Below are 27319 nucleotides of genomic sequence, written 5' to 3'. Positions count from 1 at the left end.
ACAATACATACACAGTTTCCTGCATGGATATAAACAGGGATGTGCTTGAGTCACTGAGCCTGAGTCCAAAGTCAGCAGCTAGACTTTACTTGTGAGTCATAGCCCATGGTCGTCACGGTTCAACCCGAAAGAAATTTAGAGTCGAGTCACGAGTCATTTCAAGAAATGAGTCAAGTCGCAAGTCCAGAGCTTTCCTGAGCAGGACTTCACAGTAAAAAAAGAAGTGGTGTTGGGATGTGCAAGTGTGGGAGTTCTCATTTAACACTCCCCTGATGTTCCCGTCCCATCTGCACTCCCGTCAGCTCTCTAATGAAATCCTTTACTTCACAATTTATGACAACAAAAGCTGTGCTATTGAGTTTAGCAGTACAGAAAAACAATTGGTTCCATATGAACCCCAGCAATCCCCTCAGTTCACATCACAATTCTGCCTTCAGAAGAAGCACCAGGCATGCCAAGAGCCACATTCTGATGGCAAAGAGTCCCCTCCCCTGTGTCCTGACTGCCCCACCTTCTGGTCCCTCCCCCCAGCCTAATGCAGCCAAGAAAAAAAAAGCCTTAAGCCTTCCTCTTCCCCTTAACTCTCCCCCCCCAGCTACCACCTCCTAGAACCACCTACTCTCCTCCCACCATAAATGCTGCTGCAATCCTTTTGAATGCCAGCTTCTGATAGAACTCCTGTCATTTCAGGTCCCAACTTTCGTTTAGAGCCACTGGCCCAGAGTCATGAGTCGGGTCAGGGTCAGGAATGTCCATGACTCGAGTGGTCAAAAAATGCTAGTTTATGCAACTCAAGTCAAGTGCTCATCTCTGGATATTAACAGGGATGGGAACGTCAGCCAAGTGATCAAGTCCAAGTCGCAAAAACGCATGGTTTTTGCTGAATCGTGTACACTCAAGTCAGGCGTGTCACTGACTTGGGCACTGACTCAAGTTTGAGCCACTGACTCGGAAAGGAGTCCCCATGTGAGCAGGCTCAAGTCTTTCTGTGTCTGGAAATGCTTGTTTACTTTTCTCGGCATGTAAAACACCTTGTGGGGCCATAATTCAAACCGGATGAGCAGCAGGGAAGTTCCAGCCAGGAGGAAGGAAGGGTTAATGTTTTGCATTGAACAGGAGGCAGGGAAGGGAGGTGGGAATGGGCTTTCTTGTCCATCTCTGAAGGAACTGATGATCATTGGACAAAGGATGGGTGGTCTTCTTATTTTTTCCTCCGCACAAGGGAGGACAGAAGGTAGAGCCCAAGGGGGTTCTTACCTTAGGACTGGCTAGAGGGGGGGAAATGAGGCAAGGAAGCCGCTCCAGACATTATTACCTGGGAGGAAGAAGCTGCCTCACTGAATGACAGGCAATGGGATTACTTCTGAGTAGAGCTGCAAATGACTGGAGCCCTTACAGTAGAGCCCTTACAACAATTATCAAACCTTTATAATGACTGATTACACTACGCTGGAAACAGTTTGGCCTACTTCAAAGTTCTTGAAAGAAAGAACTCCAGGCCATATGGCGAGCTATTCAGACTTAGATCTAGACAGCTGGGGAACATGCATTCTAGTTTTGTTTTTTTTTCCCCCTCTTTTTGTGCAGACTTGACGGCTCTGGGTGTTTAATGAGTGATACAACTAACGATATGATATAATGTGTGTTCATAAGCAGAGGGGCTGGAAAGCAAGTGAGGCAATTCCTAAGTCTCAGGATACCCTGAAGGCAGGAGAGTTATCTTCCAAACAAAACCATCATTACAGATAGTTTTCCAGGATTGTTACTTAATGATTCCAGCACAGCAAAGGCAGGTATTAACTTGGCTGCGCTGGAATAATCAAGTAATAGTCCTGAAAAATTATCTGTTCTGGTGGCTGTATCTACCTAGGCTCTTAACCACCCGCAAAAGGAAACAAAAAAATAGAAAAGTACTTATTTGTGACCTCTTGGTACACCAGAACGTTGGACATTCTCCAGCAGACAGGAATCCTACAGCCATCATTCTGTTAGAATTCTTTGAGAGTGTTAACAAACATTTGGGTTGGGGTACATTATATACTTGGATTTCTAAAATGTTTTTGACACAGTTCTTTGCCAAAGGCTCTTGAGTAAACTTTAGCAAACTGAAACAAAAAGGTCTCTCCTCTAATAGATCACTAATGTGTTAAAGAGCAGAAGATAGGATGAAAAGCACAGTTTTCACAATATAGGGAAGTGGCCAGTTCGCCCAAGCATCTGAAGTGCAAGAACCAACACTAATTTATTCGTAAGTTGTCTGGAGACAGAGAAAGCAGTGAGGTAGCCAAGAGTGCCAATGATGCCAAAGTATCATGCTGCTGGGCTCAGAAGACCCTCTGGTGATGTGGGTCTGGGGGGGGGGGCCATGGACCCAATCCATGGATAAATGAAACACAGATATGGGATCTGAAGATATGCGGGCCCCCTGTACTTCTTCACGCAATCTGAAGATGTGTGAGGCAACAACTGTGCTGAAGGTCTGGCTCTGTCCAATACCTGAATGGGAGCTTCCAATACCCGGGAAGCTCAAGACTTCCAGTGAGGAAGAAAGGCAGGATTTCAAATAATAACTAATTGCTGCAAGGTCCAACCAGGGCTGGTACAATCATTAGGCTAACTAGCCTGGCTGAGGGGGAAGACCTCAGAGGGGCATAGTACTGACCTCATACTAGCTTACGAGACCAAAATGGTATCTTAATGTTCTAAGAGAGTGGTCCCTCCAAATATCAGATGCTGCGGGGAAAAACCACTAGAGAAATCCATTATCTAACACAACCTGCTTGTGCACTTTCCAGAAACAGTAGCTGGCCACAGCTGGAAAAAAGAAGCTGGACTAGATGGACTATGAATCTAATCCAGCATGGTTCTTCTTATGTTAACATCCGCCAAGTTTACAAGGACTTGTTGCATTCCTGCAGTTCCCATTTGCAAACATTTACCACCCTTAGACTAAACAGCAGTCACTGAGGAAAGACTCTTCCTGGCCAAGTCATCCAACACAGACACACACAAAATAAACTGAGAAACAAAACAGCCATTTGTCTCTCAGAGGAATCTGATCTAGAATGGCTGGACTTTGCGGGTTGCGGATCCCTTCCCGCCCCCCCGGTATGATTCTTCAGGGCCCAGTTAAATTTCTACCACATCTTTAGAACAGAACAAATACTAGAATAGGAAGATGGGAGTACTGATTTCCAATGGGACTACTTCATCACTCCCGATTTACACGGATAGATGAGACTCGTTAGCCTGGGAAGGCAGCTCATCTGAGAGAAGGAAAGCTCTGATCCCAAACCTCCATGGCCTTATGGCTACATCCAGTTATGGAAAAGGCTTCAGGAGTCAACCTCAAGGCAAAATCCAGAGCTGGAGTCCCTGAGGCAGTTCATGGCTGAACACAGTCACGTTCTGGCAACTCCTGCAACGCCGCTGGAACCAACTGTATTGGCTTCTGCCTTTCCATTGGACCAGTTCAGCGACATGGAGGGGGGATTTGCTGCATGGGTAACAGTCTATCCTCCATATCTGCTTTACCCAGGCTTCGCGCACTGGAGAGGACAATCTGTTCCAGAACCACCATTCAGAGCTTGATACCATTCTTCCAAGACTGAAGGATACCAGCAACTTCATCAGGCACTTGAGATGAATTCAAGCATGCAGAAACTGTTGTGAGACAGTTTTCTTATGAGACTGGACCACCTTGTTTTCATGCACCAAGCTGCTTGTACAGTCCTAAACCTCTCACTGAAGTAGCAAGTTATAACATGGATGCACTTCAGTGCTGTTTCTTTTTCCTTACTGCTCAATTCGGTCTTATCAATTATTAATGACCACTTCCAATAACATGAACATGTATTTGATGTTTTAAGTTCTATCCAGTTTAAAGTTTGATGGTAAGGACAGAAGATGGATGTGTATTGTCTTCCACTTTACGGGCTGTAACAATAACCTGCAATCCAGAATTGAACCCAGAGCAAGTCATTTAGGATTGACTTTACCTTCCACCAACGACACTGGCCAGGTGCACTTTGGGTATAGCCCAACTTCTTTGGAGACACATAAGCTGGAGAAGTATACAGCACAAGTTACAGTTTATGGGCCACTGATTGAATAAGAATTCAACAGGATTAGGAACAAAAGGGCAATGTGACCACTGTGAAGTTCCCCTAAAGGGACACTAACAGTAGGAAGCAAACCTACTTGTATTGTCATCTCCTTAGCCATCTTCGATGTTTAATTACATCACCCAGTATTGCAAATGGCAATTCTTCCATCACTGGACTTTGATCCCATTTTCCACCTGCCATTGTATTTGTGTGTAGAGAGCAAAAGCAATTGCAAGTGGCTTCACTTTATTGAAAGAGGCTTCAATAGGTGCAGTACATTTTTGCCTGTTGGGGTTTTTGCTGCAGTATTTGTTTCAAAGTCATCTAATGCTCCAATCCCATCCCTCACCAGCCTACACAATACAGCAGCACCAACGGAGCCTGAGTTGCATCCTATGGTGGGGACAACGACAACCAGATAGCCCAGGAGAGGTATGTAAAAATATTTTTACTTACTCCCCCCCCCATAAGCCACTTGGCCACCAATGCATCTCCTTGGACCTACACTAGCTATTTAGCAGGCATAAGTCCAAAGAGCTTCAATAGGCATGTTTGACCCAGAAAAGGATAGGAACTCAGCATGTGCAAGTGCTGCTGCAATTCACCCCCTCCTGTCCTGCCCCCCATTCCAATCCTCCCCTGAACCTCTCATAACCTGTTCCTACCGCCACCTCACTGCGGCCTTAGCATGTGCATGTAGCCTCCGAACTTGTGTGCTAGTACACCACAGCCACACACCTTTTATGATCACAAGAACCGCTGCCATAAACCCATGGTGGAATTGGGCTGTAACTTATGTAAAGCGATCCAAAGTCTTATAATACAGAATGCTCTATAAACTGATGTTCACGTATGTATATGTCAACAAGTGTAGGTCAGTGGATGGGCTCCCCCAAGGACCATAAGCCACAATTACTACTTCCTGGCATTCAGCTAATCTCACTCCAACACATGTTCTAGCATGGCCTGCAATGGTCAATTGTATTCAAAAACCTGAAAACATGAATTGGCTATAGAAAAACTCCACCTCTCCAAGCAAGCCAGGAAATCCTGCAGAGATGACTTCCTCTATTAATCATTCAGTCCCAGAAGGGAATGGCTATCACTAAATAGAGCAAATCCTGGCACATGTTTTCCTCCCCCTTGAATAGGCCTCATATCCTGGTACTTCCACTCTATTTCCTGATTTAATCAAGTCTCATTTACAAGGTGTTGCATCATCCTCATGTTTAATATATGCACTTGTCTGAGATTAAACAGCTGATGTTTCTTGTATTATAACAGAATTCATACAGATTTCACCAACCAACAAAATCCACTGTCTTCCTTGTCCCCAGAAAAAAAAAAAATACTTAAATACAAACATCATGCATAAATCCTTACAAACCACCCAGTTTCACATTTAGGAATACGGTGAAGCTTGGAGCCAGTGTAAATAGATGAGGTGTTTAAATAAAAGCTTATGGTGGAGCAGAGGAGACTACATTTATTTCTTTCAGTCTCATGGACAATACTATCTGTAGTTTTGCAGTACTGTGCTTTATTTGCTTGACAGAATAAATATTTGGCATAACAGAGAACATTAGGATTCATATGCAGGTATTTTGCAGAGTGTTAAGCACAATGCAGTATTGTAATTTAAGGAGAAAAAGACGTTTGGAAACGGGAGATGTCAGTAAAAGTGTGGGGGGAAGTAGGACGTAGAGAAGGTTTCTTATGGTCAGAAGGCTCTGGCTTACATTCAAGTACAGTATTTCTATTCCTTGCCATTAGTGTCTTCTCCAGAACTGACTGTGAGACTCCTCTTCCTTTTTGTCCTCTGGGAAAATAATGATCTTATGTTGCAAAGATGCCAAGGAAATAGTCATCCAGGCTCTTAGTAGAAGTAATGCTGGCACTCAAGAATCAAATATATGTTGTTCCACTTCTGTTTAGGGCTGCCTACAAAATAATTGGTCTTGGCACCCAAGAAAGCAAATTTTTTGACAGACTTGCATACTGATCTGAACATAGAAATTGGGTAAAAGGGGGAGAGGAGAGAGACAGGCCTAGTCCTGCTTGAGCATCTATTCCCAAATTAGAAAAACAATGACTGGTAAGGAGGCCCTTCTGGCGCTGTTGGCTTGGGTACCAAGCAAGCCAACTTAAAAGAAGCACATACTTCACTTCTCCCTCACGCTTGGTAGTTTGCTGGATTACAGGGTTGACCACAGATAGCACAGCCAACCCAATAACACATTGGTTTTTTTGTTTTGTTTTGTAGCAATTTGTTCTAAGACCTAGAAGCTGAACTTTCTGCCACATAAAACTAAGCTATGTATGTCTCTGAAAGGTGATCTAAAAGCTGCCTACTATGCTCTTTAAGGGCCATGCTTAGCAGTTTACACAAGGTTGTGATTATGAAACACAAATTACAAAGCTGAATCCTTCCCTTAGTGCACATAGCCATGACATTAAAAAACGCTGCTACCAGCTGAGATGCTACCTAGAAGGCTTGTATCCGCATTTGCATGGATTCAAATATCCATCCCTCTGTACACACAGCCACAATGTTTGAAATGTTACTGTTGGCTGAGCTGCTACCAAACACTTGCATTCGCATCACTGATTGGCTTCGTGAGCCCACTGTAAAGTGAATAACCTATTGTATAGTGAACCTTGATTTACTACATAGAGTCCATTGCAAAGTGATTTTTATCATAGAACCTACTGAAAAGGGATCCATTTCCAGGCCTCTGGAATACCACTATCGATCACCATATTGGCAAGAGGCGTTTAAATTATTAAGACCATCATCTCATTTGCCCAGCAGATATAATCAAGTAAACCATTTTTCAAGCCTGAATATGTATATCTTATGCAGTCTGTGCTTCTAAAACAACAACAACAACAAAACTCTTTGTCTTAAAGCACTTGCAGAAGGGTGGACAAATGCAAAGGAAGAAGGGATCCTTAACTTTGTGATAACATTACCTTGGCCAGTCTTATTCAAGAGTATTTAAACAGGAGAAAACAGACACACAGCAGTGTAATAAAACATGTGAAGAAGATTGGGAGTGGTGAAGTATTTTCCTTGCTGACAATGCAAGTACTATGAAAGCGGCATGAGACATCATCATGGATAAATACCCTCATATAACTGCAGCAGGATGTGCTTCCCATGGCCTAAAACTTGCTTTTAAAATAATTTCGTAATATTGGACACACTGGAAAAGATCTACAGGAGAAGCAAAGATGTTACAAAACATGTCAACTGTACTCATACTGTAGCTGCCATTTTTAAGAAGAATGGGAATAATAAAATTGGGACGGTCAAAGTTTGTAGTAAAACTACGTGGACTGGAGTGATAATCCCATCTGAAAGGTTAATAATATGAAGGTATTTTCTGGGTTCAGCAGGAAAACTCCTTGAGGATACTGTACAGCAGTGTTTTTCAACCAGGTACAGGTATCACCAGTGGTACTTGAGGGGCTATCTGGTGGTACTCATGGGACACCTGGACATCTGCCACACAGCAGTGAGACCAGGAACGCAACACAACGAACAGCAGTAGAAGACTCCAGAGCATGCTTTTCCATGCTCAGAAAAGCTCTCCTGTCCACCCGGAGCCTCTTACTCTGGGTTTTTGTCGTCTTGCATCTGGCCTCCCAACCTAGAAGTAACTGGCAATGATGTCATCACTAGTTACTTCCAGTAGTACTTCGAATAGGTGGACCATGTGAAGTGGTACAGCAAAGAAGCGCTGTTGTTCAGCCAGTCCCCACAGCGGTCACTGTATCTGAACCAGATACTGCCTTGTTGTCGGACACTCCTCAGCGTTGAGCACAGATGTTGGGAAAGACACCAAATCAAGAAATAAGCTGAAGTGTGAAAGCATGGGGATAGCTGCCTGTCTCAATCTGTGCGGCTGATTGAAATCCATGAAGATAAAAATGAAGGCGCAGATTCAGAAGCTCATCTTTCAGAAACTGATTCTGATTTGCAAAGCTAGCATTATCAAATATATGCTTATTGCTGTGACTCATCTTGTCTACAATTAATGCCATATAATGTGTATGACAAAAGTTCAATATTGGCAATGTTAAGTTAAAGCAGCAGTTTCCAAACTCTCTGGGAATTTGGCAGCCACAGTAAGTCTTTATGGAGGAGGGGGGAATGCAGTGACATGATCCCTAGGATTGCGCCATTGCCAGGGTGACAGGAGCTTCATTTTACTCACCACCAGCAACAGTAGCCTCCTGGGGGTGCAGAGAGCCCTGTGGAAGCCTCCACAGGGCTCCCCAAGCCTCAGAAAATCTAAAAATAAAGATTATGACCCACTTCCAGTTTTTGATCACAAAACCAGAAGTGGGATGAGAGAGGAACTTAACCCTCCTCCCAAATAGCCCGCCGTTACATCAGGCTGCTCAGATTTGCGCCAGTGATTTCACTGGTGAGGATCCAAGTAAACCCATAGAGGTGGCTGGTGCGTGACACCGGGTAAGGGATAAATAGCTTCTTACTCCAAGTTGTGCCACAGCCACCTCCTAACCTGCAATGAATATAGCACAGACCAGTTGGCCTGCCTGTTCCAGTGCAGGTTAGAATTGGGCTGCAAGTTGTTTAACAAAAGTCAGTTAAGTCATCCACCTGCCTCCGAGCCCCCTCTACGCTTACCTATTTTACAGGGCTTCCTCTGCATGTTTGCTTCACTCTTCACCCTGCCTTCACCTGGGTGCTTTAGAACTGGAGACAAAGAGTGCAGGAAGGGGCTGAGAGAGGGGATGTGGTGTATATGAAAACTTCACTAAATGCCACATTTGGGTAACCGGTACCCCCCATTCCCTCCATGTGCCAGATAATGCAGCTTTTGCTGTAATATATATCCACAGTCCGAGGGAATACCCCAGCATACAATATTTCTATTCTGTCTCTGGCTTGTCCAGTTTCACTGCAAGTGCCACCAATATATTTTTTTTAAAAGAGAAAACAATAAATTAAATGAAAAGGGGGTATTATTGGGTTTTATTTTAAAGTATGTACACTGTATGTTATTGTACCCTTGTTGCATTTTGCTGTGTACTTTCTATGGTTCTAAATGGATTCACCAGATTGAATTTCTTCACACCTGGCACTCAGCTTCTTCTCACCCCTGAATGAACTTGTCAGGAGACAGAAACTGAGAACAAGATTTTGAAGAATCTCAGGGGATTTTTTTAAAACAGTTTACTACCTCAAATACATTTATAACACCACATACACAAGGGTTTTATAAGTTACATACAAAAAAGGTCAATAATTTTTATATTTTATACACACATACACCCAAAAAAATTTCAATAATACCTAAATGTAAATACACATACAATGTTTTCTTTCAGAATTGTCTCTGTAGTTTATCTTTGATGGGGGTTCCTGAGCTTACCCAAAACAGTAATTTATCCTGAGATGGATAATAAGTACTTGAAGTACTCTAGAACTTAGCATTCTGGCAGCTACATACAAAGTACTGTATGCTTGTTTTAGTATAGGGAAAAGACAGCAACTGTTACCCTGCGCATGCCCAATCTCGTCTGATCTTGGAAGCTAAGCAGGGTCAGGCCTGGTTAGTACTTGGATGGGAGACCGCCTGGGAATACTGGGTGCTGTAGGCTTATACCATAGTCTTTTGAAACTGAAGGTTGCCAACCAACCAAAAACGGACTAGACATCTGCTGTCAGCCATTAATTCTATACATTCCACCGACACGTTGTGTGGCAACAGTCTCTTTGCTTTGATACCACTAAAAGACACTGCCTGAGAGAAAATAAAATGTCTCCACTTCCAAATTCCTAAAAGCTACAGCCACACAGGACTGCAAAAAAAGGGCTGATTGTTCCAATTAAAAAGTGTCTCCTGAGCTAGAAAGTTCAGAACAGATACTGTACAAGCCTGGTCCTGTCAGCCACAGGGCAATAAGAGAACAAACAGGAAAACAATGTGATGGGGAAGGAGAGGACTGCAGACAGACAGCTTGTACCCAGAACAGGGATGGTGAGACTATCATTCAGAGCAAGGATGAGCTGCTGCTTTCTTACAGAAGAGAAATCTTGCAGCCTTCAATCCTAATGAAACCGAGCAATAGCATGCGCAACTAGGAAACATATGAGCATTGATTTGAAAGTCACTGAATATAATAAGTGGTATTTGTTTTGCCAAACTATGGGCAGACAGCAGATCTGATGGCACTAGCCTGCTCCAGTGGAGAACGTAAGCATTTGTTTTACTTTAACAGCTAAACAGTTCTCAAAGGATGCTGCAGAAATTTCACTCCTGGGGCCTTTTCAGAAGAGTGGAGAATCTCTGTTCATCCACAGGGGCCAAGGTTAAAATCATACAATAAAGCCAAAATGACTAAAAGGGAAGAGAAAAAACTCATAAGTTAAATTTTGCTCTGTGATGGCCCAAGTAAGATGAAACATACAGTACAAACTGAACTACGAGATTGCTGCAGGGAGAAGGTGGGAATTTTATTTTCTTCTAAAAGAGAGAGAGAGAGAGACCGGAAACAAGCCTATGATGTTACAAATTTGGGAGATATTAGTAGATGCAAAATATTCATATGAATCTTAGCATCTCACAACCAATCTTTAGGTAAGTTCACAGGTTCTACTATCTGCACAGGAATCAGCACCACTTGTTAATTTCATTGTGTGAAAATACCATCAAGTGAAACTAGCATCATCAAGAATGACAAGACCAGTAAGAACCAATCACTCTATCTTCTGGTCAGTTTCCCAAGAGCCAACTGTTACCCTGCACATGCCTGATCTCGGAAGCTAAGCAGGGTCAGGCCTGGTTAGTACTTGGATGGGAGACTGCCTGGGAATACCGGGTGCTGTAGGTATTGACTGAAGGTTGCCAACCAACCAAGACTGAAGGTTGCCAACCAACCAAGACTGAAGGTTGCCAACCAACCAACCAACCTAGAGATGAACAAAGGAGAACTATTTCATTCATACTAAAGGATGCCCTGTAATAATATGAATGCCCACACAAGAATCATCAGATCAGAACATTTTTTAAAAAAAATTGATGACCTTGGTATGCAAAAAGGGATATTCATTATCTCTTTTGAGATTATAAAGTTCAGGACTCACAGACCAATCCTACAAACTGCCCACAATGTTGGAACTCGTGTACCGGCAGCACAACCTGCTTTAAAGTGGTGCAAAACACTGGCCACTGTTGCATGCTGCCCGGCCACTGCCACACATGGCAAGTTGCACCAGCCGCAATATGATGGTGAGGGAAGCTTGGAGTGGGCAGGGAGGGAGAGGGCACAGGGAGTAACTAGGTGGTTTGGGGAAGAAGACAAGAGACGGGGAGCATGCCAGAGGAGGTGGGTCTTTGTCCTATATTCTTATTTCAATATGTTAGCCACTTTGTGAACATCCAGAAAGTACTGACTAACAATGGCCAGAGGCAGCTACCACAGGGGTTCCCAAACTGCAGCCCACCACACCAGGCCTCCATAGGCCTCTGGAAGCAAACAGAAACCACTTTCACAAACTGAAAGTAAACCAGAAGTGACTTTCCGGCTCCTTCTGGAGGCCTCCAGAGGCCTTCTGAGGCCCAGTGCTACCTCCAATTGTGTCCAAAGGCTCCAATTTGAAGCCAACCAGACATGATGGGTGAGAGGGTCCAACCCAGGACCCACCGGACATTAGGTCACAACCCATCAAGTGGGTCCCAACCCACAGCTTGAGAAACCCTGAGCTACCACAACCACCTGTGGTACTGTACTGTGATTAACACAATACAACAAGACAGTTGCATGGACTGCTTTCTTTTCTAACCCTGAAGACTTACATCTAGCCCTTTATCAGTGGCATTCCTAGGCTTCTTCACATCCAGGGCACCACTTTTTAGCCACTGCCCTGTGCCTTGCTGTGATGTTATCACATCACCACAATTGTTTCTGGAATTGCACCAGGAGTATAAGTCTACTCCCTACACAATTCCAAGCCGCTCAGGGCTGCCCTCCCCTCCTCTCCTCTCCTCCAAGGAGTGGAAGGACACAGCCCAGAGCAGTGTAAAATTGTGCCTGGAGCAGCTGCCATTCTGGATGTGATGCTGCTCTGGGCAGCATCTTTCATCTCCTCCAAGTAGACAAAAGACGCAGCCCAGAATCATGGCCAGAGAGGCAGCAAACTGCTGCCTCTCTGGCTGCAATTCAGTGCTGGACTGGGCTGCCCCCCTCCTCCCCGCCTTTATAGGAGCAGAGGAGAGGGTGGCATAGAACGTCAGTGCACTGGGAGTTGTGACCCCCAGCCTGCTGCCTCTCTAGCCTTCCCTTTTCTCCTCCTATAAAGGAGGGGGGGCTGACCAGCTGAATTGCGGCCAAAGAGGTAGCATCTCACTGCCTCTCTGGCTGCGATTCTCAACTTCCCTCTCCTTCATCAGGAAGAGGATTTTTGTTGTTGTTTTTTTAAGTGAAAGAAGCCAGTGGAGCTGCCAGCTTCTTTTGCTTTAAAAAAGAAAAAGATAAACGGCAGCAGGGGGGAAGCTGGCAGCACCACCCCAAGGGGTGGCACCTGGGGCATTCGCACCCCCCTAGGTCTGCCACTTCCCTTTATGCTTAAGGAGGTAGAGAGAGATGCTCACGCACATGTAGCATTATGGTGGCTGCACATACAGCAATATTCTTACAACAGAGGCAGCTCAATTTGCCCCTTGTGGATGGCTACTTGCGCTAAACGAACAGGTGAATGGTGGCAAACTGCATAACCAAGTTATCTGCGCATCTTTCAAATGAAGTTCAGCTGGATACTCATCAATAGGAGTGGGGGCATGGGGTTCATACACAGGCCAGCTCCTGCTCATCTCACACACACACACACACACACACACACACACACACACACACACACACAGAGCAACAACAATTAATCTCCTTTTTCACCCCAGAGAGAATCAATACTGAACTGGCTTAACAAAAATTTCACAAGCCCTCATAACCCCTGTCATTAGTTATCTCTTGAACAAATACCAATAAAAATCCAGTGACATGGGTGGCCGGGGGAGAACTGTTAGTTTTCCCCTGTGGAGCATAAATCACACTTGCATTTCCATTCTGCCAAAGTCCATTGGCTACGCTGCCTTCTCAGACCCAAAATTGTGTTTTCCTTGCTGCTTATCTTGAACTAGGAAAACCACAGGAATTCCAAGTCATAAAATCTGCTTGAGGGAGGTTTTGAGCTCTGTTTCATTGAGGACCTTTATGTTTAGCTGCTACTTTGTTTTTTAATCCTTGGGACCAAATCTCTCAGGTCACTAGATTCCAGGGGAAGTTTCTCTCTACCCGTTGCCTTTTGAACCCATTAAAACAAAAACAAAACGCCACTGTAGATGTGCAAGGGGAATTTGTTGTTTTGCACATGTGGACAAATGTTTTTTGAATCAATATTCTGCTATATTAAAACATATAACGTTTTCTATAGTTACCATATAGTTGTAATTGTATATTAAAGCACATGTCTAATTTGGAAGACCAAGACATCAGACAGACCACATTAATTTGTAGTGTAATCACATCAACTTTCACTTATTGTTCTTATTCCATCTGCTGAGGGAAGAGGAATTAACTACTGTCATTATAGAAAAAGGAAACAAAGCTCTAAAAACTAGTTGTCAGAGCTCAGTGCAGATGGTATTTCGACCATATAAACCTCATAACTGTTGGGATGCATTGCCATGTTTCCATTCCTAACATTCTAACTTGGATGCCCTTTGGCTCTGATCCAGAGATGGGCACATGCATCTTCTGAGACCTTCCCGTTGAACAGCTGATTAGTTCCAGCTGTTGTAATTACCTCCTTGGGGTGAGATGACCTGTTTCTCAAAAGCCTGCACAGATTATTACTATTATTAGTGACATTTCTATCCCACTCTTTCCCCAAAAAGCTCAGCATGGCATACAAGTTTCTTTTACCCACACACCCGTTTTATACTCAAAATCACCTTGTGGAAGAGTATAGGTGAGTGGTTCCCAAACTGTGAGCCAAGGTCAGCCACAGAAACCAGCTAGGGGAGCTTAGGAATTCTTGCGAAAACCCACTTCCCTATCCAATGTACAAGACTGTAGCCCTAATGGGGAGCCACAGCCAATGCCCAATAGGTCAAGGGAGTACCAGTCAAAAAAGTTTGGGAAACACTGGTTTAGGCTGAGATACACTGACCGGCCCGGGGTCTCCCAGAAAGTTGCATGGTTGAGCATAAACTGTAACTGGGTCTTCATAGCCCAACACTCTAAAGCAGCTCAATGATGACCAAAGCTGACAAAGCATCCAATCTGGGTTGCTTATGGTTTCTGATCTAGCAACAAGAACCACACACACCTAGCAATGAGTGCTGGATGCCATGGTCTGAAATACTGCCCTTTTGCCCCCACTGTCTCTGATCTTCAGTACTAGGTAAATTCAGGAGACTATTGTAAATCAGAGAGAATGCCAGCATTTAAGTGTCTGACAAAAATGGGGATGGGGGATGACACATGACTATGGTAGCTACCTTCTTAGGCATGCTAATGTTAATGAATTTGATTTATAATATGGTGCCACAATACTGTACCAAACTTGTAAATTAACACTACTCATGCAAGCACAAACCCATTCACTTCCCTTACGGCAAACTACAAGCCTGAGTTGCTGAAAATGAAAAAAAGTTGTTGACACAGTAGCACCATTAACAAATCTGCTTGCGCTACCAGTTTACAACTACGAGGGATTTGCTTACACAATGCAATGACACAGATAGATACGTACAACTTCCAAAAACTCTGCAGGCACAGAGAACTATTTTGCAAGAAACCAAAATGGTGAAAACTAGTTTTTAATATTCAAATTGATTCAATAATTACGTTTTTATTTCTTCTTTAGGGAGATTGTGTTGCCAGGGCAACCAGGAACATCATCTAATATATTTAAAAGAAATAAAAGTGTTTTCCAAAACCTTTCACCAGGAATGATGAGAAGTTACCAATGTAGCTAAAATTAGAAAGAAATGCAGCAAGCCTGGCATCAGCTCAAGGTCAGGGAAGTGGCCTGGGGCGCAGATCAAGATGTAGGATCTATGGCTTCAGGATCAGCCTTTGAAGTTCTACTGAACAGGCCTCTGGTTGTCAGTAGGGCTGCCAACCCTTCAAGATTGGTCTGGAGTCTCCAGGAATCCGCATCAATTGCCAGGTAACCACTGAAAGCATCCTGAGGACTTTAACAGTGTTGGAAGGAAAAAACAAATCTCTAGGAATAGGTCAGTCAGAGCTGGCAACCCTAACTGCCAGTCATAGTGACCCTTCATAAGTAATCTATTTGACCTTTGTTTGTTGTTCCTCAGCAGGCAGTCATCAGTTTGCCTCTCTGGTCGAAGTCACATGCCCCCCATTGCAAATCCACTTTAAGGACAAAAATCACCTGAGAAAGATGGGAATCTCCCAATCAATAAGAGAATCCAATCATAGACTGAATAAGCCAATCCTGCTGTCTTGGGCAATTACCCATTACAGCAGAGATTTGTAGATATGCCAACAGTATATATAGTAATCTGCCTGTAATTGCAATATTTAAATAAGATTAAATTTAGTTTTTAGAACACATTTGGAAAACTTAGAACAGTAGCAACATTTTAACACAAGACTGACAGCCCAATCCTGAGCTGCCTAACGAGCAGAGCTACAGCTCTCTCCCCTTCCCCCAGGTAAGCCGTGTAGCCCCACAACGGGGCGACTTGATTCCACGCAGACCCTTGGGTTGGTGTAGAATTTTGAGCCTCCGTGTTGGGCCAGCGGCCCAAAACAGAGGCTCAGGATCACCGGTCCCGCCTCCCTCCTGCCCCTGGCATACCTCCTCCCCACCCTCTCCCTGCCTCCCCAGAATACATCCTTTCCACTCCCCCCCCCCACGCCTCCATCTACCTCTCTGCTGCTTGGCGGTCCACACAACTGCTGAGCAGCAGAGCCTTGGCTTGCCCAGCACAACCAGAGCCAGCTGGTCCTGGGCTACCACCAGTGGAGCACTGGCACTAAGGCCTGCAAATGTGTGCTATGGAATACTTGTGAACTGGCACACCAAGCTCAGGTTTGGACCTGCAAAGAAAAATATACCACTTTAGGAGGTTCCCCCATTTATAAGCCTCTCACAAATTCCAAAGTGTCTCCCTCTTCAGGGGAAACCTGACCAGACAAGTTGTGACACTGGCAAAAATCAAACATACAGTCACAATTGTAAACTCCCAAACATTCCATATTTGTTACAAAGCAAGAGTGAATCATGCATCAAATGTTCATATGTCCTCAACAGGACAGCAATTGGTTTTTGTATGTCATCATAAAGTTCATATTTTTGCGCTCTCTCTCTCTCTCTCACACACACACACACACACACACACACACACACACACACACAAACATAAATCTGTTTTCACAATTTCCCCAAATGAAAATTACCAGCAGCATTTGACTCCAAATTACAGCAAAAAAATGACTGAAATATACCACAACCAGGGCTTGCTAACATATTCCTAACCATACCCACTACATTACACAGATCTTGAGATAAAGCTCTATAGCAGCGGTCTCCAAACTTTTTGGCCAGAGGGCCACATGAAATATCTGGCGCAGTGCCGGAATAAAATTTAAATGTAAAATTTAAATAAATAGAGATGGGACTTAGATGAATGAATAAATGAATGAGTGGGCTCATATACTCAGCCTCTCCAGCCCTCAGAACAGCCTCCAGATGCAATCAGAGCACAGCTCTGGTCATGTTCAGTCGAGTGGGCCAGAGGCTTTCAGGGGACAAGCGGCTGGCCGCGGGCCTGATAGAGGCTTGCTGTGCCCCCGGGCTGGGGCTTGGAGACCCCTGCTCTATAGCCTTAAGACATTTATCTACTCAAAGGATCATATACACAATCAGTTTGCAGCAATTATTATTATTAATAGCAAGCATGGAATTGTACTCATGCATCTCTGTTAACTGGGATAAGAGTTCCCTTTTAAGTTGTTGTCCTCTTATATAACTGTCCCTCTTCATCACTGCACAGCAACTTTTCCAGTAGTTTCTACCAGTGGTTCTACTAGACTGTGAGAACTTTTGGAACAGGTGTCCACTTTAAAATGTACTTTGCTAGGTAAACAACATTGTGAACTTTTTTGTTGTTGATGAAAAGTGGTACATAATTTGCTTAACAGGAATAGTAGTAGCATAAACATATTTACAGGGATGAGTCAGAAGCTGAAACTAGCTGGAAGAAAGTAGACCTACAATCCTATGCACCTTTATCTGGAACCAAGTTCCACTGAATGTAAGAGAACTTACTTCCAAGTGGACTAGCTCACAATTGCATTGTGTAGCACTGCTCTGGCTCATTCGTTCCTCCGGGAGTAAGCAAATACAGGTCATCCCCAGTATCCACTGGAGATACATTACTGGAGCCCCCATGGATATGTAGATAAGGGGGAACCCAAGCCCATTACATTTGTTTAGGTTGATTACATTCCCTCCAAGGTCAGGTGCCAAACACTATTAGCAAAAGGTTTATAAGCAGAAGAACAGACAAGCAGCCTGTAGCCTAGAAGAGTCTTCCTTCTGCTTGCCTGCTCTTCTGGCTATAAACTTTTTGCTTATAAAGCAAGGCACCTGATCACTTGGAGGGAATGTCATCAACATAAAACAAAGGTAATGGGGGCATTGGGGACACAGGAGGGGGCATGGGGACCCACGGATAACAAAATCCACTAATATAGGGATACGCCTGTACATGCACAATATCAGAGTTGTCCTCTGTCGATGGCAATGTTCAGAGCTCTGTAGATGAACTCTAAAATTTTTGGTCCACTGGAGATATTCGATTTATACACTTTTAAATTCTTGTTTATATAGAGAAGACAGTAACCCTAAGAGCACAGGCTTTGAATCCCAATTGTGTAAACCAGCTCGCTTGCGCTCTCGCTCTCCCCCTCCCCTGGAGGATGAAGCACATGAGTCGCACTTCCATGGTCCTCAGATGGGGGAGAAACAGTTTGAGCATTCCCCTTCCCATGGGAAATGGTATTGTGAGAAGTGCAGCAAGAGTCAGCACAACTGACTTGAGCTAACCCCTCCTGCCATTGCATTTGAATGTTCTGACCTAGGGCACTCAGGGCAAATTTGTGTGTTTGTGGTACAGTTGCTGCTTCCATGCGATTAGGTCCAATGCAGCAACAGTGTCATCTGAAAACAGGAAAACATGTAAGACAGGTAGCTGATGTGGTTACTTCCATGGAGACAAGCACACCATTGTGGGAAGTGGGCTTGACAGCTGCCGTCCTATGTAATCCTCGACTGCTAGTGGGGGAGGCACAACCCCTCACAAGCAACAGCAGTGCAAAAGCCTCCAGTTTCTCTTGCTTGCCAGTTTTTCCTCTCACACCTCGTGTTTGCATTTTAAAGGTTTCCAGAGTCCAATCAAATTAAGGTGCATACTCTTCAGCCCTGCTCCTACTGATGTTCACACAAAACTCCAATTGATGAATGTGAGTGACGACTGCAGACATAAGCAGGCACGGCCTCAGTGCAAATGGATTTTCCCTAAGAAGATGCCAGCAGTTTTCACCTAGTTATGTAATATTTTTATAAGATTACCTAGGGTGTGTATACAGAGAAGTTAAGATTTCATCTGAAGGGGGGGAAAAAAATCCCAAGGAATAATGAAGAGAAATATTTCCCTAATGATTATCATACTGCCTTAAAGAGCGTCTTTGCCAAATTGAACCCTATCACTGTTTGGCAATTTCTCCCTTTGAAATAGAAACTACATAACTAATTGGGTAAGAGGCACTTTTTCAAATGGGTGCTCCTCTTTTTAGCAGGGGGAGAGTAACTGGCCCACCTCACCCCAGCAGTGTCTTTTCTAGTGGCTGTCTGCTGGTGTTCTTTTTGCATCTTTTTAGATTGTGAGCCCTTTTGGTTATTTGATTTTTCTCTGTAAACCGCTTTGTGAACTTTTAGTTGAAAAGCGGTATATAAATACTGTCAACAACAACAACAACAACAACAACAACAACAACCTTCTTTCGGGGGGGAGAACTGCTTTTTTTTTACCTTAAGTTAGAGATATTGTGCTTTTTGATACTATTGTGCTTTTTATGATTTTACAGGATGCCTCATAAAATAGGTTTCACCGTGTAACTGTACAATATATACTTCAGTGTTCTGCCAAGTATTATCAACACTTAATCTGGGTGGCACAGATTGAGAAAGCATCACCGACTCCCTCTGCTGGTAATGCAGTGGACCACAAACATACATAAAAGAAATTGTTTGCTTTCCATATCCTTATCATATACTGTACCAGTTATGGAGGAAAACTGCCATAAAAATATATTGGATATGCTTTTGTACTGTGGATTGCCAGCCACCTAACACAGAAATCAAGAGTCCTAGAACAAACACTGTGTTCCTCCCAGTTTATCAGTGGAATCTGAAATTTGGGGCAGAGATGCCAACAAAGGGATCCATTCTTTTTAAATGCAGTGTGACTGGCCGCAATAGTAACCTGATAGAATCAATGCGAACACAGGAAGTGAACTTTCACAGGGACTCCAACTTGTACTCGAATATTCCAAAAATTAGGAACTGTATTTTATTGCATAAATTACTTGTTAATACATATTCTACAGAAATGCCATCACACTTGAATGGAGTAGGAAAGTGGGTAAGGATGATATACAAGATTTATGAAATGACCAAGGCTGCAATCTTATGCCTGCTTTCCTGGGAGTAAGCCCCAGTGAACAAAAAAGGGCTTCCTTCCATGTAAACATGTTTGGGACGGTACTGTAACCCTCCTGCAGGAAAAGTAGGTATTATATCTCAATTCCCCCCCCCCAAAAAAGAAAAATGATAATCTTCTGGAATAAAGAATAGCTTCAAGAAAATATACTATTACCAGGACTTCAGCAAGTATAATCTAAATTATTATTAAACATATATGCTGCTATTCAACAAACACACACCCCACAAAGCAGTTTACATGGCAAAATAAATGGTTCCCAGTCCTAAAAGGGATCACAGTCTAAATAGCTGTAGAAGAGCCACTAGAAAAGATGAGATGCTCAGGTGAACAGGAACCATTACTCTCCCACTCCCTGACATAAGAAGATAATCACTTTAAAAGTGCCTTGTTGCCCAATTATCATATTTATAATCATTCCACCACATTAATAAGTGTGTATTTGTGCGCTATATATATATATATATATATATATATATATATATATATATATATATATATATATATATATTATAATAATGTGAAACAACAACTTCCTGTAATTTGCAATAAAATTTAAAAAGCACATACATGTTACTGCTCACCTGCAAATTCTTAACTTTGTGGACTGTATACCTTCAGGCTGTGCACAGTCCACATATACTATTTCCATCTGTGTGCACTGCAAATCTTTTCTGGAGGTGTCTGGGGGAGGTATATGAAAAAAGATAGATAACTTCTCTTCCAGAGACTTATGGGCAGATGCTATTGTGGGATGCTTTAATCATCTGTCCACTGCTTTGTCTAAAAGTGGGAGGAATGGGGGGGGGAGAATGACCACAGTTTTTCCTCCTCTTCCATTCTTTTATTCAAAAGACATTAGGATAAGAGATATTTACAACAGCAGTCACAGTGACATTTTTGGAACAAAAAAGAGCTGCAGTGTTTATTTTACAGCAGCAATTCCCAAACTGGTGGGTGGCAACTCATGATGTACCAAGGAAACCGGAAGCAGGGCATTTCCCCTTAAGGGGCATGCCCTGCAGGGATGGTTTTCTTCCTTACCTGACAGCAGCACCATCCTTCGGGGGGAGAGGGTGGCAAGTCCTGTGGACACCTCCACAGAACTCCCCAAGCCTCCAATTAACTGATAAGCGATCAGAAACCGGAAGTGGTTTCCGATCACTTAGTTCAGTTGACTGGAGACTTGGGGAGCCCTGTGGAGGTTCCACAGGGCTCCCCGCATTCCCTGGAGGCTGGCACTGCTGCCCTTTGTCCCTAGCAGTGCCACAATCCTTGGGATCGCATCACTGCCGTAGCTGCGCCCTCACAAGCGCTTAGGAGGAGTTCAGGAAACACCATTCTACATTATTAATCTAGCGGTGTGGGATAGTCACTGGCTTAGATCCTGCACAAAGCGATGTGGGCATAAGCCTCATTCATACTGATATTACAGAATATAATTGTGCACAGAATTAGACACATTTACCATGTTCTGACATGAGGAAGACATGGTTCATAATGAGTATGTCTTTAGATTTCTACCATGATAAGCCAATTGCTTAAGATAATATCTGGAAGGGACTCATTTTGGAGAGCCAACTGTTTCAATGCTTCTGCTCTCTTTTCCCAACCCCCTCCAGACAAGTCAGACAGAGAAAGTGGCACAGGATTTGTGCAAGTTGCATAATTCACATGGCCAGCTTCCCACTATGGAGATATCCCACATCTTCCTGCCACAGCCTGCAAGGAACACCTGCAAGTTTACAACTGCTCGTAAAAAGCTGCAGCAGAAGCCACGGCAGATCAAACTACATGTTACACCAGGAGATGCATGACCAATATCTCAACTTTATAAGAAAACGTAAATGCATTTATAGGGTTGTTGTTAAAAACAGGAGGTGGATGAGGAATTCAGTTTAGGGCTGCGGTTTTCAAACTCCCAGGGAGTTTGAAAGCCACAGTTAGTTCTTGCGAGGGCGGGGGGAAGGCAGCGGCGTGATCCCCAGGATTGCGCCGCTCAGGGGGCTGCAGGGGCTTGGGTATGCTTACGAGAGCCTCCTGCAGCCTCCCAGGGATGTGGGGAGCCCTACACGGCTGTCTGTAGGGCTCCCCGATGCTTCAAAAGTGAAAGTGGAGCAATCACGCTCTACTTCCGGTTTAGCGCTGCTTCCTCTTCCCTGCCTCGTGGCTGCCACTTCCTCCTTCACTTCCTGGGATCGTGCCACTGCCTCCTCCCTGCCTCCTGGCTGCCCCTGCCCCTGCCCCTACAGGGAAACAGGCCAGGGCCCACAGGCAGTCTGAAAAGCCCTGGTGTAGGGAAAAGGGTTAAACATCCACAACCCCAACACCACTTTCCTGATCAACCCAGTTTGGGTGAAGTGTAAAGAGAAAGACACTAACCCATTCCTGGTCAACAACACTGAGATCCTTTGCTGTCATGCTGGTCAACTGGCAATTCCACACAGGAATTGTGTGTGGAAGACGCACAAGACACACAACTCTGAAGACAGCCAGAGTTTGGCAGGGGAGCACATAGAACGTATTGCATACAATATCCACAATCACTATGGAAAGGGCATAGTAGTTCTTGCCAGAGTGATAGAGGGGAAATCCCTATATCCAATAGTCATATTGGGTCTTCCAATCCATGGACAACTCTGTACCAAGAATTCAGTATGATCAAGAGAGAAAATGCCAACCCTGCATCTGGAGGGTCTCAAGGACCTCCCAGATGCAATTGGAAGACGCTCCTGGTCATGTCTGGGAGGTCCTTGACATCTGAGAGGTCCTCGATTATCCAAGGAAATCAGTATCTGCAGGAGATCCAAGAATGGATCCTCCATGGATACCAAGGGCCCATTATATGAAAAATGTAATGTTTGCTAAGGGTGCCTCAAATAAAGTAACTACAGGGCATGAAGCTACAAATGAGGATCTACCACAATAGCCCAAATTCCACTTCCCTCCTTCATCTGTTTAGACAACCTTTAGAGAATGACACGTTACACAGATTTGAGTAAAAGTGCTATGAATGTATTGTTTAAAGTGTGTCACTTTCTAGACAAGCAGACAAGAAGCATTCCTGAACATCAAACAAAATGCCCTGTGGGAGAGTCACATGATGAAATCAATTAGTAGAAGCTACTCTTTTTCAAATGAACTGAACTGGTTTCTGCAATAAAAAAAACCTTGGCATTTTGTATCTTAAGAACTCATTAGGAAGCACTGAGTTTTGAAGGTGCCTCTGAGTCTATGCCAATAAGAGATGGCCACCTTCATGGTACTCAACCTGGTACTTGTACTCTTTATAGTCTTTTCTTTAACTTCATGTGAAGAGCAACTGAGAAACAGGGAAGCAGGCAAAAAGACCAGACACCTGCTCTACTTCTGCAATTGTATTTTTTAAATGCAGTGAACCCACAGTTTACAATGGTTTCACTTGACAATCACATCACTTTACAATGGACTCTCCATAGTTTACAATGGGCTCACAATGGCTGCCAACAGGACCTTCTGGGTCAAAGATAAGCCAATCAACACTGCAAATGCAAGCACTTGGTAGCCTCTGTAACAGATATGTGCAAGATGCCTAGAGGAGATGACACCACATGCTAACAGTGGCCCCTTGCTCTGGCAGGCAAGCATGGGGTTAAAACGTAAGCTTTGAACAGTGGACATGCTACACAGCTGCAGCCATGTCATTACAGGGAAAAAGGCAGTACCTGGAGCAGTGGGAACAGAAGGAAGCAGCTGCTGAGAAAGCAGAAGGAAGGAACTTTGAGAAAAGAGAATGGATTGACTAAATGCAGACCACTGTGTGGATGCCATGCCCAAGAGCTGCTGAGGAAAACCAAGGTGTTGCTGTGGTGGCCGGAGAAGCTGCTGGTGAGAGAGAGAGAGAGGGAGGAAGGAGGAGAACTTCTGCAGGCTGAACAGGCAAGCTGGTGGTGGGGCATTAACCAGCAGTGCTTTCAGCAGAATAAGGGTATTTAGAGTGAAGAGGGGAACTAATTAGCTTAAAAAGGCTTGTTCTCTAGCCCAAGTTTGGAAAGAGAACTTGGCAAAACAGCTTCTCAACCAATAGCAGCATTATTAGCACTGTGGATGTGCACATGGACGGAAGGATAGCTGATGCAAACACCAGCCTTCTAGATAGCATCTAGCTAGTAGCAGCATCTAACATTGTAGCTAAGTCTCCGGAGAGATGGATACAGCCTTGTAACTTATGTTTTATAATTACAACATGGTGTACTGTAAATGGATAGCCATGGTCCCTAGAGAGCAGAGTAGGCATCTTTTAGGGAGGAAATAGCTTGGTTCTCTGGCAGGAACTTCAACTTTCAACCTCTTAGAAGGAATTTCCCAAAAAAAAGTGTGTTGTTGGGTTCACAGTACAACATTTTCACAATACAGTGGTGTCCCCAGAATGGATTTCCAATATAGAGTGAATATTATATTGTAATACAAAATTAGCCATCTTCAACACCTCCTGAGGTGTGGGGGGAATAAAGCAATATAAACTTTTAAAATAAAAACATTAGCTCCTTCCTGGGGTACCTGGCTATTTGCACTATAGAAGAAGAGCTGTTCCCATACAATTCCTAGCTAATTCCCACATTATCTCCAGGCTGGAGTGGAAAATATAAAAGACATTATATACACTAAATCTCAAATCTGTGGACAGTACAACTTCTTTCAGACCTCCCAGAGATGTACCCAACAGTGTGCATTTGCTTACACTTATAGGGACGCAACATTTAAAATATGGAATAGCAGAACAAAATATGGAATAGCAGAACAAAGGTGTAAGTGATCATCTGTCACTAATTCTGAAGTCCCTACCTGCATACTGATATAAATGAAGTCAAATGGGAACAGTCCATAAAGACAACCGCTTTTGGGGGGGGGGCACTTATTAAATTCCACAAAGGTTTCAAACTTTCAAGATCAAAACCTCCAAAGGGACAAATAAACCACTTTGCTTCCTGGAAAGTCACATGGTTAAAGGGAGGGAGTCAAAATTTCTAGAGAAGTATCAGTATAGAACACACTCTTCCTGCTGGGTGGGGGGCCTGGGGGAGGAAAAGTTTTTCATTTCCATTTCATAAGTAGAGCAAGAATTTCAGCTGCCTGGGTGTGTGATTTGAAAGCTTTGTGTGTGACATTGGAGAGGGGAACAACCTGGAAACAGAGAAAGAAAATGAACTGAGAGAAAGTGCACACATGAGAGTGCAAGATAAAGCTGGCTGTTCCACTATGAAAACTCCCACCCAACCCATGTGGTTAGCAGTGTGACTGACCCAGGGCATGCTTTCTCTGAACTAGTAAGCCTCATTTAATTCAGTGGGACTTGCTCCCTGGAAGGTGTTCTTTATTGGTTTATGATCATCCTTTTTGGGTCACCATTGTACAACATTCTCTACATGACAAGTTATCAACAGAGGTTTTCTTAATCTTAAATCTTTTTTGCAGATTTTGTTTTCCCCACCCAAGTGCAAAAAACAATCTTATGTGTTTTTATTCCAAAGGCACATTTTTATAAATTACAATTGCTTTAAAATTGTACTAAGTGGATGATATAGGTAGTATAGTGTCAGCAGATGCAGCCAGTCATTTCCCATGCACCCCCCAGTCCAGCCTCTTTTTTTTTGCAGATTTCCTAGGTGTGTGTTTTTTTGCAGATTTGCGGACGTTGCTTTTTTTTACAAAAATGAGACATACAGAAGCAATGTTGTGTTTTTATTTTGTTATCACTGAAAAAAATCACACCTCTACTCATTAATCTGACTGTGCTTGGGTTCATGCAAAAAAATTTCCTTTAGCTTCCCTGAATCTTTCTTCAAGTTGTCATGAGATACAAACCATTGCCTTAATTCCACTTTTCTCCTCCTGCAAACTATTAAACAAGTCTACGAAGAGGACCACATCAAATGAAGCACAGGACATAATGGAATGTAGAGGTAGATTTATGAAGAAATAAGTATCTGGAAATTCAATGCATTGCATCCTGCAAAGCCCTCTTACAGAACAATCCTATATATATCTACTCAGAAGTAAATTCCACTGTGTTCACTGGGGCTTATTTCCAGGAAAGCATGTATAGGATTGCAGCCTTAATTATAAGTCATATCAGTCTCTAGAACAATTTCGAACAGCAGGGAAACTCAACTCCTCCCTGACCCCTTCTGCAGTCCTGCAGAGTTCAGTTCTACCCCACATATTGTTTAACATCTACAAGAAGACAACTTGGGGGCCATTAGGAGGTATGCAGTTGGCACCTCTCTATATCTTGATTCCATCAGACAATTAGGAGCAGAGAAGCTGTGGAGACCCAGAATCAGTGTCAGTAATGTGCTGTACCATGGCTGAGAGGAGGCTTCTTGGCAGTAATGCAGAAAAAGATCTTCTCTGTGGTGGTGCCCAAGTTATAGAACTCACTCCCCCAAGAAGTTAGCATCATCTCTATTACATTTTCAGCTTCAACTAAAGACTTTTTTCTTAAGTTTTTTATTTTTCCCATGTATTCAGGGTTTGTTTTGTTGCGATGCCCTAGTTACTGTTTCTACTGTTTTATTATTTTTATTTTAGCAAAAATATGTATCTTATTTTTGTCAGCCATCTTGAGTGCCCCCCCCAATAAGAGGGGAAACTGCATGGTAGAAATCTTTTAATCAAGTCACTCTCGATTCCCTCCAAGAGGGCTCAGTTACCAACTTAGTTTTCAGTTTCAAATGATTAACTAGCCAAAAGGCACCACAACAGTATCCTCACATTTTATGTGGCAATCATGTTTGCCACAATCATAGGCGTTTCCTGTAACAAACACTTCAAGTGTGAATGAAAGACCACATCCTTAAATCCTCACAGATGTACACCTGACAGACCACACTGCTCTGCCACTTCAATACATGTATAGGGGTGTTTATGCGCAATGATCATTCGTGTAAGCAAATAAACCATAGTGTGTTTGGTCTGGAACAGGGGTATCCAAAGTTTTTGGCAGGAGGCCCACATCATCTCTCTGACACTGTGTTGGGGACAGGAAAAAAGAATCAATTTACATTTAAAATTTGAATTTACATAAGTAAGTTTATATACATATAAGTTTAATATACATTAATGTATATTAAAGATGAACTTATATGAATGAATGTCTTGCAATAGCTCAAGGCCTATAAAAGGCTGCCCTTTCCTTTGCTTCTACTACTGCATCACAGACGTGAAAAAGCAAGCAGTGGAGGGAGCCCTCATCCCGCAGCTCACGTGAGACAGTCACCCTCACACTGAAAGCAGTTGTGTCAGGCTAGTGTGGGCTCCAGAAAGTCTCCGGAGAGCCAGAGGTTCATTGGAGACCGAGAGCTCCCTGAGGGCCGCATTGGGAATCCTCAAGGGCTGCAAGTGGCCCCAGGGCTGGGGTATGGGCTCCCCTGGTCTGGAACA

The 27319-nt window shown here is 43.5% G+C and overlaps 1 protein-coding gene and 1 pseudogene across 1 annotated transcript in view; one reads left to right on the top strand and one right to left on the bottom strand.

The window, feature by feature from the left end:
* Positions 1–27319, bottom strand: part of MAP2K6 (mitogen-activated protein kinase kinase 6) — an 88636-nt gene that overhangs the window by 46950 nt on the left and 14367 nt on the right. The window lies entirely within an intron of this gene.
* On the top strand, positions 9624–9740 carry LOC136642401 (5S ribosomal RNA; annotated as a pseudogene).

Source organism: Tiliqua scincoides, chromosome 2 (genome assembly GCF_035046505.1).
Source record: "Tiliqua scincoides isolate rTilSci1 chromosome 2, rTilSci1.hap2, whole genome shotgun sequence".
In the NCBI taxonomy this organism is placed as follows: Eukaryota; Metazoa; Chordata; class Lepidosauria; order Squamata; family Scincidae; genus Tiliqua; species Tiliqua scincoides.
The sequence above is the reverse complement of the archived record's forward strand: the minus strand, read 5'-3'. Positions and strand labels throughout refer to the sequence as shown.